The sequence below is a fragment of the Schistocerca cancellata genome, chromosome 11 (genome assembly GCF_023864275.1).
Source record: "Schistocerca cancellata isolate TAMUIC-IGC-003103 chromosome 11, iqSchCanc2.1, whole genome shotgun sequence".
Classification (NCBI taxonomy): domain Eukaryota; kingdom Metazoa; phylum Arthropoda; class Insecta; order Orthoptera; family Acrididae; genus Schistocerca; species Schistocerca cancellata.
The window spans coordinates 58,278,082-58,293,018 of NC_064636.1; the positions used below are offsets into that span (position 1 = coordinate 58,278,082).

A 14,937-nucleotide genomic window follows, 5' to 3' on the forward strand; every position below is an offset into this window, starting at 1 on the left:
AGCCATGTATGGAAGTGAAACATGGGCGATAAATAGTTTGGACAAGAAGAGAATAGAAGCCTTTGAAAGGTGGTGCTACAGAAGAATGCTGAAGATTAGATGGGTAGATCACATAACTAACGAGAAGGTACTGACTAGAATTGGGGAGAAGAGAAATTTGTGACACAACTTGACAAGAAGAAGGGATCGGGTGGTAGGACATATTCTGTGGCATCAAGGGGTCACCAATTTAGTATTGGAGGGCAGCGTGGAGGGTAAAAATCGTAGAGGGAGACCAAGAGATGAATACACTAAGCAGATTCAGGAGGATGTAGGCTGCAGTAGGTACTGGGAGATGAAGATGCTTGCACAGGGTAAAGTAGCATGGAGAGCTGCATCAAACCAGTCTCAGGACTGAAGAACACAACAACAACATGGATGGTCATTTGACATTTTTCACCTTGGTAAAGCAGTGTCAGAAACAGAAGCAGTAATATCATCATCATCAGACACTGAAGAGAATGCCTTGTCGATATAGTCATTTATCTCTGTCCCTCACCATCTTTGCCATTTGGTTGTAGTTGCTGCAGTTCATGTAACTGGTGACACATTGTAAAATGGATGTTCTGGGCCTGCCTCCTGTCTTTTTTTCTGGATTCACTTCTAAGGGTGTTTTTTTTTAGTGGCCCGAGGATGATATGGTGGTCTGTTGGTACTGTTGGGCCTTCTGAGGCCTCTTTGGACAGAGTGGAAAGTTATGTCAACCTAAGTGTATGACAAAACGAAGTTTTTTTTCCCCTGTACTGCATTAGTCAATGTCCTTTACTCTTTAATTTTTATTTATTCAATTATTTATTTTTTTTCATTAGATTTTTCTCAGTCCAGGATGATTTTGTGGTTCTTCTCCACATCCACATCTCTGTTGCCTTTAATTGTAGCATTTTTTTCCCAGAGTGCACACTACATGACTACAGCTTAAATGCCCCAAATAAATGTTTTGATGAATTTCTTTCTCGTTTCGATGGGGTGTTTGGAAATTTTCGTTACAAACTTCTAGGATTTGTAAAGGGGAGTAAGTACATAATATTTTGAATAGGAGCGTATGTACAGAAACATACTGTTTCCGTTCTACGATGGTTTCAATTGAGATGCTTAACTTATTCACTTCTACTTGAGGAACTGAATGATGTGTGACACAGTACAGTTATTAAATAACAATATGAAAAGAAACATAATGAAACAGCCATTTATCACTTAAACATTATGTGTTTTGTTTTATTCCAAAACAAAGAATGCAGCATACCGTACATACATAATAGCACGGAGGCATTACAACAGCAGCTCAATGCAGTGACCACCGACATTGTTACAGACATTGTACCTACAAAGCATGTTCTGGTACAGACTGTCCATCCCACCTGGTGTCTCTTCAGTTTCCAGAGCAGTGGCCAGAACTTCTTCCAGCACATCTTCCTCTGTTTCTTCAGGACGCTGTCAATTAAACTTTGCAGATGACCCCACGAGAAATAGTCCCATATCACCCGTGTAGTACACGTCATCCTGTCTAGCCTATTGCATACTAGGACAAGCAACTCTGAGGCTTTTCTCTCCCCGTCAGCATACCTGGATGCATTACACACCTGAACTAAAGCAAATCTTAGAATGGAAATGGTATGTTTCCGGACAAGGGTTCCATTTCAAAATACTCTCTCTGTCAGTAAAGTTCGAGGCCAGTTCTTTTTTTCTTTTTTTTAAAAAAATAGAAAATTGCCCTTACCAAGTAATTATCATAGCTCCTATTGAAGTAGTCCCTTTGGCTGTCTACACTCATGCTCATAAATTAAGGATAATTGCAGAATGTGGTGCCTTACAACGTGGCACTACGCAAAACTGGTGCTAATATCATAGGCACATAGGGAACACACACGACACAGATCTGTAAGTCCACGGTATTGGTGATAAGTTGAAAAAACCATCCCAAAACACAAATGCTACAAAACGCCACTGTTTCCTGTACATGTACCCCGACATCAATATGGGATATGATCACCGTGCACACGTACACAGGCCGCACAACAGGTTGGCATACTATGGATCAGGTGGTCGAGCAGCTGCTGAGATATAGCCTCCCATTCTTGCACCAGTGCCTGTCAGAGCTCCTGAAGTGTCGTAAGGGTTTGATGACATGCAGCGATACATCGACCGAGAGCATTCCAGAGGTGCTCGATGGGGTTTAGGTCTAGAGAACAGGCAGGCCACTCCATTCGCCCGATATCTTCTGTTTCAAGGTACGATGGAAGCTCTGTGGGGCTGTGCGTTATCATCCATCAGGAGGAAGGTGGGACCCACCGCACCCCTGAAGAGGCAGACATACTGGTGCAAAATGACATCCTGATACACCTGAGCTGTTACAGTTCCTCTGTCAAAGACATGCAGGAGTGTACGTGCACCAACCATAATCCCACCCCACACCATCAAACCACGACCTCCATACAGGTCCCTTTTGAGGACATTAAGGGGTCGGTATCTGGTTCCTGATTCACACCAGGTGAAAACATGGCGAGAATCACTGTTCAGACTATACCTGGACTCGTCTGTGAACATAACCTGGGACTGCGGTTCGAAAGACCATGTACTCTATTCTTGACACCAGGCTTTATGGGCTCTCTTGTGACCAGGGGTCAGTGGAATGCACCTTGCGGGTCTCCGGACAAATAAACTGTATCTGTTCAGTCATCTGTAGACTGTGTGTCTGGAGACAACTGTTCCAGTGGCTGCGGTAAGGTCCCGAGCGAGGCTACCTGCAGTACTCCGTGGCCGCCTGCGGGCACTGTTGATGAGACATCGGTCTTCTTGTGGTGCTGTACACTGTGGACGTCCCGTACTGTAGCTCCTGGACACATTTCCTGTCTGCTGGAAACACTGCCATAATCTTGAGATCACACTTTGTGGCACACGGAGGGCCCGTGCTACGACCTGCTGTGTTTGACCAGCCTCCAGTTGCCGTAGTATTCTACCCCTCATAATGTCATCAATATGTGTTCTTTGTCAATATGTGTTCTTTGAGCCATTTTCAACACACAGTCACCATTAGCATGTCTGAAAACGTCTGCACACTTACTCATTACACCGTACTGTGACATGCACCAACTCAACTCTGCATATGTGGACTGCTGACAATGCCACCGTGTTACGACCGCAAGTCAAATGCGTCACATGGTCATACCCCGAGGTGATTTGAACCCACAAACTGCCCACCAGAGTGTTGTTTCACCATGTATCAGCATTATCCGTAATTTATGAGCGTGAGTATATATACAGTTGCCAACATTTCTAGAGGTCTTGGAAGGAAACATGGAAATTTTCAACTGTGATGCTTGTAAGCTGATTTGTCACAGCCCACTGGATGTCTGCGATGTCCTGATAAGCTTTATTTTCGGCTGCCTTTTTCACTCACGGAAACGAGAAAAAATCACAGGTCGCGAGGCCGGGCGAATGTGGCGGATGTGGGGCTGGCAATAACAGAACGTTGGCCGAGATACTCAGTAAGAGATAAAGCAGTATCATATCTTGCACTGTCATGCAGTAAGAATCAGGCCTGAGAATACCACAAATCATGGTGGGCCCTGTGGAATTGCTTCTTGCAAATGTTTCAAAACTTTGATGTAAAGAGTTTGGTTTAAAGTTCGACCTACAGGAGCATACTCATGGTAAACTAATCCTTTACTATCCAGGAATACAAAGAAGAAGACTATTTTTGAGGCTGGTGATGCAGGACTCTGCCATTCAGCACTTTGAGAATTGTGTGAGGGTCATACTAGTAGCACCAACTTTCATCCCTAGCAATGGTCTGTGATGGAAATGTGGGATCACGTCTGGCTCAGTCCAGTAGTTCAGCAGAAATTCTTGAACTTTCCTCTTTCTGTTCATCTGTCAGTGTATGAGGGACAAGTTTTACACGAAGTTTCCATTTGCTAAATCTTAGCGGTAAAATCTTATGACGCACATCACGATTTAAATTAAGTTTTCCTGATATCACGTGCACAGTTACAAGACGATCTTCTTGCAATATCTGCCTTACGTGCTCCACGTTTGCTTCGGTATGTGCTGTAGATGGGTGACTAGCTCTGGGATCATCTTGCACCGAATCTCTGCATTGACAAAACCTTTTGTGCCACTCAGAAACAATGTCTTGAAAATGCTTCACCTGAATATGCTCCACATTTTACGAGGGGTTTTCCCGAGCTTGATGCATAACTTAATTTTCGCAGTTTGCTCTTAGTCAGCATCCATTATGTCACTGCAAATAATGCACCGAGAACCCAAATAGTGTATTGCTAAGCGCAGCCCTGCCACGTTGTGAGTTTATGCAGAAACATGGCCGAGGCCATTTTAAGGACTCACCCATACCAGGTAACATAAAAACAACATTTGTTCCTTTTTAGTACTGCAAACTCAGAAATAAGAAAACCTGTTCTGGAACTTTTCTGACAAGGGGAGTTTTATGTACCCACTCCCTTCTACAAGTCGTAGAAGTTTTTAATTGGGATTTCTGAACCCACTGTGTGTTCATGTGGTTGGTTGGTTGGTCGGTTGGTTGATTTGCGGGAGGGGACCAAACGGTGAGGTCATCGGTCCCATCAGATTGGGGAAGGATGGGGAAGGAGATTGACCGTGCTCTTGCAAAGGAACCGTCCTGGCATTTGCCTGAAGCGATTCAGGGAAATCACGGTAAACCTAAATCAGGATGGCCAGACGAGGGTTTGAACTGTTGTCCTACCGAATGCGAGTCCAGTGTGCTAACCACCGTGCCACCTCGATGGTATATTGAGGTGGCTATTAATGAATTACTGTATTTGCACAAATATAGGGCACATGTGAATAAGGGGCACACCTAAACTTTTGACACAAGATTATAGTAAAAAGTAAATCTGGAATATAGGCTGCACTACTAAATTTACTTCTGATTATGAAGTACTACTACTTACATATGTGATGTAGATACTTACTTATCTTGGCATTCCATACATAACAATCAGCTGTGCATTATGCAAAGGAACACAGGAAGTTTGAAGCTAGATGTAAATCTCATGTAGATGAAATAAACATTCATCGGTGGTGTCCAAACAAAGAGAAACATGTAAATAATTCAAAAATCCAGCTTTCATTTTGAGGGAAAAAGTGCAAATACCCAGATGTGGAAAAAGACTTCCTTGATTTTTTAGTTCAGAACAGGAAATGTAAATGTGTCACCACAACTTATCTGATCCAAATTGAAGGCGGCAAAATAGCGTGTAAAAGAAACATTTCACAAATGGTATCTAAAGTTTTGTACGGACACGTTTGGTGGTTTAACCGACAACTAATCCATCTATTTAATCACAGAACTACAATAGCGTGGACACTGTCTCAGGCTTACGATAACATTTTGATGTCTTTGCAATGTTACGTGATCCAGCTTCGACAATTTTTTTTTTATTTACATTCCCAAACAGGGAATGCAAACCAAACACTGGTCTATTTTGATGTACCAAACAGTACTACAGTAAGTAGCTTAGGTGAACATAATGTGCAAACATGCATGTGTGGCACTGAAAAGCAGCAGTGCAGTGCTTTCCTTTTTTAAAAACAGCTGTTGTATGTGCAAGTAAAGTACACTACTGGCCATTAAAATTGCTACACGAAGAAGAAATGCAGATGATAAATGGGTATTCATTGGACAAATATATTATACTAGAACTGACATTTGATTACATTTTCACGCAATTTGGGTGCATAGATCCTGAGAAATCGGTCCCCAGAACAACCACCTCTGGCTGTAATAACAACCTTGATACGCCTGGGCATTGAGTCAAACAGAGCTTGGATGGTGTGTACAGGTACAGCTGCCCATGCAGCTTCAACACGATACCACGGTTCATCAAGAGTAGTGACTGGCGTATTGTGACGAGCCAGTTGCTCGGCCACCATTGACGAGACGTTTTCAGTTGGTGAGAGATCTGGAGAATGTACTGGCCAGGGCAGCAGTCGAACATTTTCTTTATCCAGAAAGGCCCGTACAGGCCTTGCAATACGCGGTCCTGCATTATCCTGCTGAAATGTAGGGTTTCACAGGGATCAAATGAAGGGTAGAGCCATGGGTCGTAACACATCTGAAATGTATCGTCCACTGTTCAAAGTGCCGTCAGTGCAAACAAGAGGTGACCGAGACATGTAACCAGTGGCACCCCATACCATCACGCCGGGTGATACGCCAGTATGGCAATGACAAATACACGCTTCCATTGTGCATTCACCGCAATGTCGCCAAATACTGATGTGACCATCATGATGCTGTAAACAGAACCTGGATTCATCCGAAAAAATGACGTTTTGCCATTTGTGCACCCAGGTTCATCGTTGAGTTCACCATCGCAGGCGCTCCTGTCTGTGATGCAGCATTGAGGATAACTGCAGCCACGGTCTCCGAGCTGATAGTCCATGCTGCTGCAAACATCGTCGAACCGTTCGTGCAGATGGTTGTTGTCTTGCAAGCGTCCCCATCTGTTAACTCGGGGATCAAGACGTGGCTGCACGATCCGTTACAGCCATGTGGATAAGATGCCTGTCATCTTGACTGCTAGTGATATGAGGCCGTTGGGATCCAGCACGGCATTCCGTATTACCCTTCTGAACCCACCGATTCCATATCCTGCAAACGGTCATTGGATCTCGACTGACGCGAGCAGCAATGTCATGATACGATAAACCGCAATGGCGATAGGCTACAATCCGACCTTTATCAAAGTTGGAAACGTGATAGTACGCATTTCTCCTCCTTACACGAGGCATCACAACAACGTTTCACCAGGCAACGCCCGTCAGCTGCTGTTGGTGTATGAGAAATCGGTTGGAAACTTTCCTCATGCCAGCATGTTGTACGTGTCACCACCAGTGCCAATCTTGTGTGAATGCTCTGAAAAGCTAATCATCTGCATATCACAGCATCTTCTTCCTGTCTGTTAAATTTCGAGTCTGTAGCATGTCATCTTTGTGGTGTAGTGATTTTAATGGGCGGTAGTGTATATGTTTTTCTCCTTTTTTTCTTAAGTCTTTCATAGTTTACAAAAGTAACTGCATAACTTGTAATGGCATGAATTTCAATCCACAAGATACGTGTACAATGTACATGTCATTTTGAAATTGGTGGTTGATGATCTGAGTGGGAAAAAAAATCTTGGTTATATGCCACACCACGATTCTGTGAGCCAAAATTTAGGAGAATAGTGCAGCCTTTATTTGTGCAAATACAGCCCTTATTCACAAGGTGTGTTTGGTTATTGGATACTTCTTTTAACATCCATTATCCTTTTGTTGTCATATGTTGTTGTACTTCGACATAGCAAAATTCATTTACTTGCATTTTCTATTTTAGCTTGTCTGTGTCATTTGTCTGTCACCATTATTGTAGTCTTGTTTGTGTTTATTTTCAATTTGTGTTTATCCAAGGTATTGGACAAAATTTTTGACATGTTCATTAGTTCATGTCCTAATCTGTCAACATTACAGTATTATCAGCAAATTGAATACAGTATATTTATGTACCAATAATTTTGATTCCTTTTGTGCTGTTTTTCATTGTTTGTATTGCACTTTTTATAGAGGGCAGAGAGCACAATCTTGTTGGAAATGTCTACTTATTGTAGTCTCTTTCATATTGCCAGTGATAATTTCTGTGCTTTGTTTTTTCTATAAAAAAATGTATACACACTTTAAGGAACAAAAAGTATTACTTATATGTTTATTTTACTTTTAATAATTGATCACACATGTTCTACAACCTTCAATTTAGCACACGGTTACTTTAAATGTTCAAAAGGTTTGCCGTTGGTGGCTATACATGTAACAGAACGACGAACAGTTGCCACAACTACATCAGTCAGTGTTACAGTGGAGATCATTGTACGTGTCGCTGTAATCTCCTGTCAAAGTTCCTCCAGCGTGTGTGGCTTATGTTGATAGACATTATCTTTCACAGTTCCCCCACAAGTAAAAGTCCATAGAAGTTAGATATGGTGACCGTGGAGAGAACTCGATGGGTCCTCTTCTTCCAGTCCAGTGTCCTGGAAAATTGTCATCCGAGAAAGTTCGCATGACTAGATAGTGGTGTGGTGGCACCCCATCCTGTTGGTACAAGATGTCTTCATCAGCTCTGTAAAGCACACGTATACCTGGCAAAATTGATGTGCGTAACATTTCCAGGTACAATTCTCCAGTGACAGTAGCTCAAAGAGAAATGGTCCTACTAAGCCCGTAGATCAGGGCTTCACAACATACGTGCTCGCGGAGCAAGCTGTGAGCAGCAAGGCGCGAGCACGGAGCAGCGCGAGCATGCTACCCCCACTACTGGACCAGAGCGGAGAGTGGGGAGAGTCACGTGGGGCACACAACAGCTGCCGCGAGTCAATGTAAATCCACGGCTACCTGCAGGGATATCACTCACGAATTATTACTGCGACAAATGAAACAAATAAAGGAGAATGTACACGTGCCACATAATTTTATTAGCTTAGTGTATGCCTCTACATTCGCATTAATTTGTGAACTGTTACACAATAAAAGGTGTCACTGAAGTGTGGGATTCTCGGTTATCTTGTACTTTTTGCCCTTTACAATTGCGTCTATGTTCGGAGTAATTGTTCTTGTGCATTGAAGGTGCAGCGTGCAGTTTAAATTTCGACCAGACAATGCGTTTCTCAGGCGCGTCTTGTTACATTTCATTGCAGAGAACAGTTGTTCACAAACATACGTGGAACCGAACATTGATATTATTGTAGCCGCCAGTTTGTGCAAACGAGGAAATCTATCCTGAGGGAAGTGTCTGTAGAATTCCAAAATGTTTTTCTTGTTCTGAAATTTGTCTCTGTATTCTCTGTCACACTGCAGGTCAATAATTTCTTGCTGCAGCTCAGGACGAATCTCTTAAATATTCGCTGAATATGGAGAGAACAGATCGAAATCACTGTCTGGTGCTGTCAGATCTTGAAAGCGCTGATCAACTAAACTATGTGAATAACGTTCACAATCTTTGTGAACATCTTGCATGGATGATAATTTAGGAAAATGAGCTAGGTTTCCTGTTTCCAGCTGACTCACCCAAAGTGTCAATTTCATTTTAAAAGCTCGTATTCGATCTATGAAATGAGTAATTAGCAGATCTTTACCTTGTAGTGAAATGTTCAAAGCATTCAGATGGCTAGTTAAATCTGCTAAGAACGCGAGATCACATTCAAACGTGCGCGCGCATTTCCCCTCCCTCCCCTCCCTCCCTACTCCGCGACCTTGCACCTGCTCGCGAGCACGTGCCTGAGCAGACGCGAGTACTAGCGCTCAAAACTGGCCAGTTGTTAAGCCCTGCCCTAGATGATAGTCCACACCACACATGATCCCCTGGTAGACTGCCCGCTTTATTTTCATAAACATGCGAATTTTCCAGTGCCCAGTACACACTGTTATGCCGATTCACGGCTCATTAAGTTTAAATTGTGCCTCGTTTCTCCACACTACCTTCATCACAAATTCTTTATCATCAGCTACCGTTTGTTGGTACCATTTGCAAAATTGCATACGGTGATTGGGATCCTCATCATTAATCACATGCAGCAAGCATGGAATGCAAACGTTCCACTTTGCAGCTTTCAGAATTCTTTGTATACTTGTACTGCTAACCCCCACTTTATGTGCACATTGCGTAGCAGACTTCTGTGGAGAATTAACAAATGTTTGGAACACAAGAGCTGACGAAGCAGTACTTGTAGGTGTATGCTGTCTTCCTGATCTTCTGTTGTCATTACCACAAATCGTTCCGTGCAATCCAAACTTGTCAATGGTGCATTTAATTGTTAGGTGGGTTGGTGGTTCTGTTTCAAATTCCCCGCCCCCACTAACGTTGCACTTCAGCAGCATTATTAGACTTGAAAAACCACTTCAGAATACGTTTTCATTGCTCGAATGTCAAGCGTGCTCCAGCCATCTTGTTTTCTCAGTACCAAGATGAAAGTACCAACATCTGTTGAGCCAAAGACCATACTGCAACACACTCATAACTCAAATCGAACAACTATACCAATATCTCGATAGAGCCTGACAAAGAGTGTATACATTTTTCAGGCGGACTCTGTAGATTGAGAATCAGTCTCTCATCTCCCAGTCTATTGCAGTTTCATTCAGTTTTCCAAGCAGTAACTACCAGTCTGCTCTGTCAAAAGCCTTCATTAGGCCAATGAAAGGAGAATGGGTTTTCCTGTTCATCTCAATTTCTGTTTCTAAGATCATTTGTATTGCCATTATAGCTCCTTTGGTTCCTTTTCCAAATAGCAATCAGTCAGAGAAAAATGCCCAAGGACCAATTGAGGACTGAACTGTGATATGTGTAAAGATTCTGTAACAGTACATAACTGAAACATATAGTTACAGTAGACACTCAGGGTGTGTATGCCCTGCAACAACTGAGAAATCTGGGGAAAACCCAGGCCATTTTTCATCCAGGTCGAAAACGGAAAAAACCCATTATTTTGGTTTTCAGTTAAATTTTTGTAAATTTGAATTGTAAGAACTGATATTCTAATAAATAATTTACTGTAGATTGCTGCTGCAGAATAATATCAGGGGGTATATGACCCGAAAGATCCAGGAAAGACCCAGGAATTTTTTCATCCTGTAGAAAACCGGGAAAAACCCGGGAATTTTTTAGAATTCTGGGATACTTCTTTGCTTTAGTTTTCAGTTAAATTTTTGTAATTTTGACTGGGAAGAAATAATACTTTAACAAAGTTTCCCCCTCCACTGTATTCTGTCCATTGCTGCTATCCGCCATTTGTCCACATCTATTGACACTTGGTTTAAATCTTCATGGAGCTCATTCCTTCAACGCTTCTTGGGTCTACCTGGGGGTCTCTTTCCTGTAGGTGTGAAATACAGGAGCTTCCGAGGCCATCTGTGATCTTCCATCCGGGCCACATGGCCGGCCCACTCCATTCGTTTGGCTTTGACAGTTTCTGCTCTCGGTTGTATCTGATCCTCCATTAGCCTGTGTTTGCATCCAGAACCGGACCGGAGCTCTTCCGAAGCACTTTTCTCTCAAAAACTACGAGCTTATGGAAGTGCTGTTTCCGGACCATCCCCGTCTCAGCCACATAAAACAACAGGCTGGATCAGGTTTTGTACAGTCTAATACTGAACTGTCTGGAGAGAGATTTTAACTGAAGCAGTTGTGCTAGGCTGTGGTAAGATCGGTATTCTGGCATTGATCTCTGCTTCACATGACGCGTTCTCAGTGAAAAGTGCCCCTAGGTATTTGAATACTTGCACTCTCTTGTAGGAATGGTCCACAACCTGCAGTGATTGTAGATGATCAGCAGTCTGACAATGACCATGCATCATAATGAGGCACTCTGTCTTGGCTTCGTTTATGTTTAGCCCAAATTTGTTGGCAGCCTCCTTTAGTGCTATGGTCATTTGCTCCAACTCCTCTTCCAACCTAGAGAGTAAACATATGTCGTCTGCATAAGCTAAGTATGCCATTCTCTTTCCTTTGATTTCATACTTTCGTTCTCTTGGAAGGTCTCGCGTACAATCTTCTCGAGGGCAAAGTTGAACAGGATAGGGGACAACCCATTTCCGTGCCTGAGTCCTGTCACAATTTCAAACTCCTCAGTTATGCGATTTCCCATCTTCACCTTTGCACATGTTTCGTTCAGACAGATCTTTGTCAGATTGATGAGTTTCTCTGCTATGCCAAACTCCCTTAAACAGTTGAGCAGGCTCTTGCGATGAATCAACGAATAAAATATGCAAATCTTTACCATATTCACCCAGTTTCTCAATGAGCTGCCGAAGACTGAAGATGTGATCTACTTTTGACTGTCCTGGCCGGAAACCTCCCTGGTACTCCCCAATCACCGATTCTGCCACTGGCTGAATTCTATGTATGAGGCAATTGGACAGGATCTTATAGCAGGCATTAAGCAGGGCGATTCCTCAATAGTTGTCACATTTCAGTTTGTCGCCCTTCTTATGTATTGGGCAAATCAGAGCTGTTTTCCATTCTCCTGGTAGTTCTTCTTTGGTCCATATTGCCTGTATCAGTCGGTGTATTTTTTCTGCAAGTTTCTCTCCTCCTGCCAGGATCATTTCAGCCTGTATTCCATCTTCACCTGGACTGTTATTCTGTTTAAGGTGTCTGATTCTGGTTTTTATCTCATTCAGGGTAGTTGGGGGATAGTCTGCGTCGGCTGTAATTGGGTACTGGAAATCAAACTGCAGTTCGGGTTCATCACAATTTAGCAGCTGTCGAAAGTACTCTTTCCATCTCTCAGCTATGTCCCTATCGTTCATCAGGATCTTAGCACGGGAATCTTTGACAAATTTCTGCATGGCCTGGTGACCTTTGCAGAGGTACTTCACCCTCAGAAACATTTCCCTAGTCTTTTGTCCTCTGAAGTCTGTTTCTGCTTCAGTGATGATATTCCTTATGTGTTTCCTCTTTGCTCGTCTCAGAATTGCTTGCAGCAACACTATGTACAATTTACACCAATAACTTTTCCTATTTGTGTGCATGCACTACTTAACAGTGATAATGCTATTGGCTGACTACATCACGTGTTCTAAGCCCTGAATATCAGCTGTATTGGCTCACGAGATCATGTGAGATGACCTACGACTGGCTTACAAAAGCGCATCGCAATTTTGATTTCAATGCTCCAGAAAGTAACATGCGGTGTTTGATGGAATTTGAATTTATACTTTCGTGATACGAAAATATCCAACCTACATGGTCTTTTCTTCTTAGTTTCGTTTTCTAAAGGCATGAGAAGTTCTACGCTGATGTATAAAACCATAACCATTCAAAGGATTGATATGTTTTACAGTTCCAAGGAAAAGTATACTGTCACTTAACACAGAAAAAGTGTATTTTCACCCAGGAAGAAGTGTGTTTTTTAACCGGGAAACCTGGGAAAAATCCAGGAATTTTTTTTCCTTGTCCGTGTATACATCCTGAATATAAATGAGAGAAAAACACAAAAATAAAACCTAAGTTGCTAAGAAAATGTGCCATTACAACAACAGAACACAGTGCACACACAAGTGTTTTCTGACAGTGAAATGTGTCAAAGGCCTTAGGACAAAGACTTCTACTTTGTAACAGCAAACTACTTTCAGTGAGTGTGATGTCAGAACTGTCTACATTTCTAACACACTGCAGGAAAATATTGCGAATGGTGGTTTGAGAAGTGTTACTTTCAAAGTAAATTTCCTTTTAAGCAACATGAATTATGTTATTAGAGAATGTGCGATGAATTTCTTGAATCACGGACATTTGACTCTCGTTCAAAACTTAACATCTTGAGGACCAGCTGCTTAGAAAAATTTGGGACTTAGAAACCAGCCATTCATGTCATTATTTAAAAATTTTACTGGCACATTTGTGTTTGATATACACACATCAAAAAAATTTTGCATCATCTCGGTTCCAGGACATTCATGTCATTATTTAAAATTTTACTGGCACATTTGTGTTTGATATACATACATCAAAAAAAGTTTTGCATCATCTCAGTTCCAAGAGTTCCGGAACCTGTACAGAAAACAAATAAGATCAACATAAACATCCTTCTGCCCTTTTTATTGCTCATGAAAACCACACATTGCATGTTGTACCACTGTACAACGAGACCTTCAGAGGTGGTGGTCCACATTGCTGTACACACCGGCACCTCTAATACCCAGTAGCACGTCCTCTAGCATTGTGCATGCCTGTATTCACCATGGCATACTATCTACAAGTTCATCAAGGTGCTGTCGGTCAAGATTGTCCAACTCCTCAATGGTGATTCAGCGTAGATCCCTCAGAGTGGTTGGTGGGTCATGTCGTCCATAAACAGCCCTTTTCAATCTATCCCAGGCATGTTCGGTAGGTTTAATGTCTGGAGAACATTCTGGCCACTCTAGTACAACAATGTCATTATCCTGAAGGAAGTCATTCACAAGATGTGCACGATGGGGGCGTGATATGTCGTCCAGGAAGACGAATGCATCGCCAATATTCTGCCGATGCGGTTTTCTTGTCAGTCGGAGGATAGCATTCGTGTATCGTACAGCCGTTATGGCACCTTCTGTGACCACCAGCAGTGTATATTGGCCCCACATAATGCCACCCCAAAACAGCAGGGAACCTCCACCTTGCTGCACGCACTGGACAGTGTGTCTAAGGTGTTCAGCCTGACTGGGCTGCCTCCAAACACGTCTCCGACAATTGTCTGGTTGAAGGCATACGTGACACTCATTGGTGAAGAGAACATGATGCCAATCCAGAGTGGTCCATTTGGCATGTTGTCGGGCCCATCTGTACCGTGCTGCACAGTGTCATTCCAAAGATGGACCTCGCCATGGACATTGGGAGTAAAGTAGCACATCATGCAGCCTATTGCGCACAATTTGAGTCGTAACGTGATGTCCTGTGGCTGCACGAAAAGCATTATTTAATATGGTGGCATAGCTGTTAGGGTTTCTCCGGGCCATAATCCATAGGTAGCAGTCATCCACTGTAGTAGTAGCCCTCGGGCGGCCTGAGCGAGGCATGTCATCGACAGTTCCTGTCTCTCTGTATCTTCTCCATGTCCGAACAACATCGCTTTGGTTCACTCCGAGACACCTGGACACTTCCCTTGTTGAGAGCCCGTCCTGGCACAAAGGAACAATGCGGACGCGATCGAATTGCGGTATTGACCGTCTAGGCACGGTTGAACTACAGACAACACGAGCCGTGTGCCTCCTCCCTTGTGGAATGACTGGAACTGATCGAATGTCAGACCCCCTCTGTCTAATAGGCACTGCCCGTGCATGGTTGTGTACATCTTTGGGTGTGTTTAGTGATGTCTCGGAACAGTCAAAGGGACTGTGTTTGTGATAGAGTATTCG

General features: G+C 43.0%; 1 protein-coding gene across 1 annotated transcript in view; it reads left to right on the forward strand.

Moving 5' to 3' along the window:
* Positions 1–14,937, forward strand: part of LOC126108624 (something about silencing protein 10) — a 155,766-nt gene that overhangs the window by 43,375 nt on the left and 97,454 nt on the right. The gene's annotated exons all lie outside the window — the stretch shown is intronic.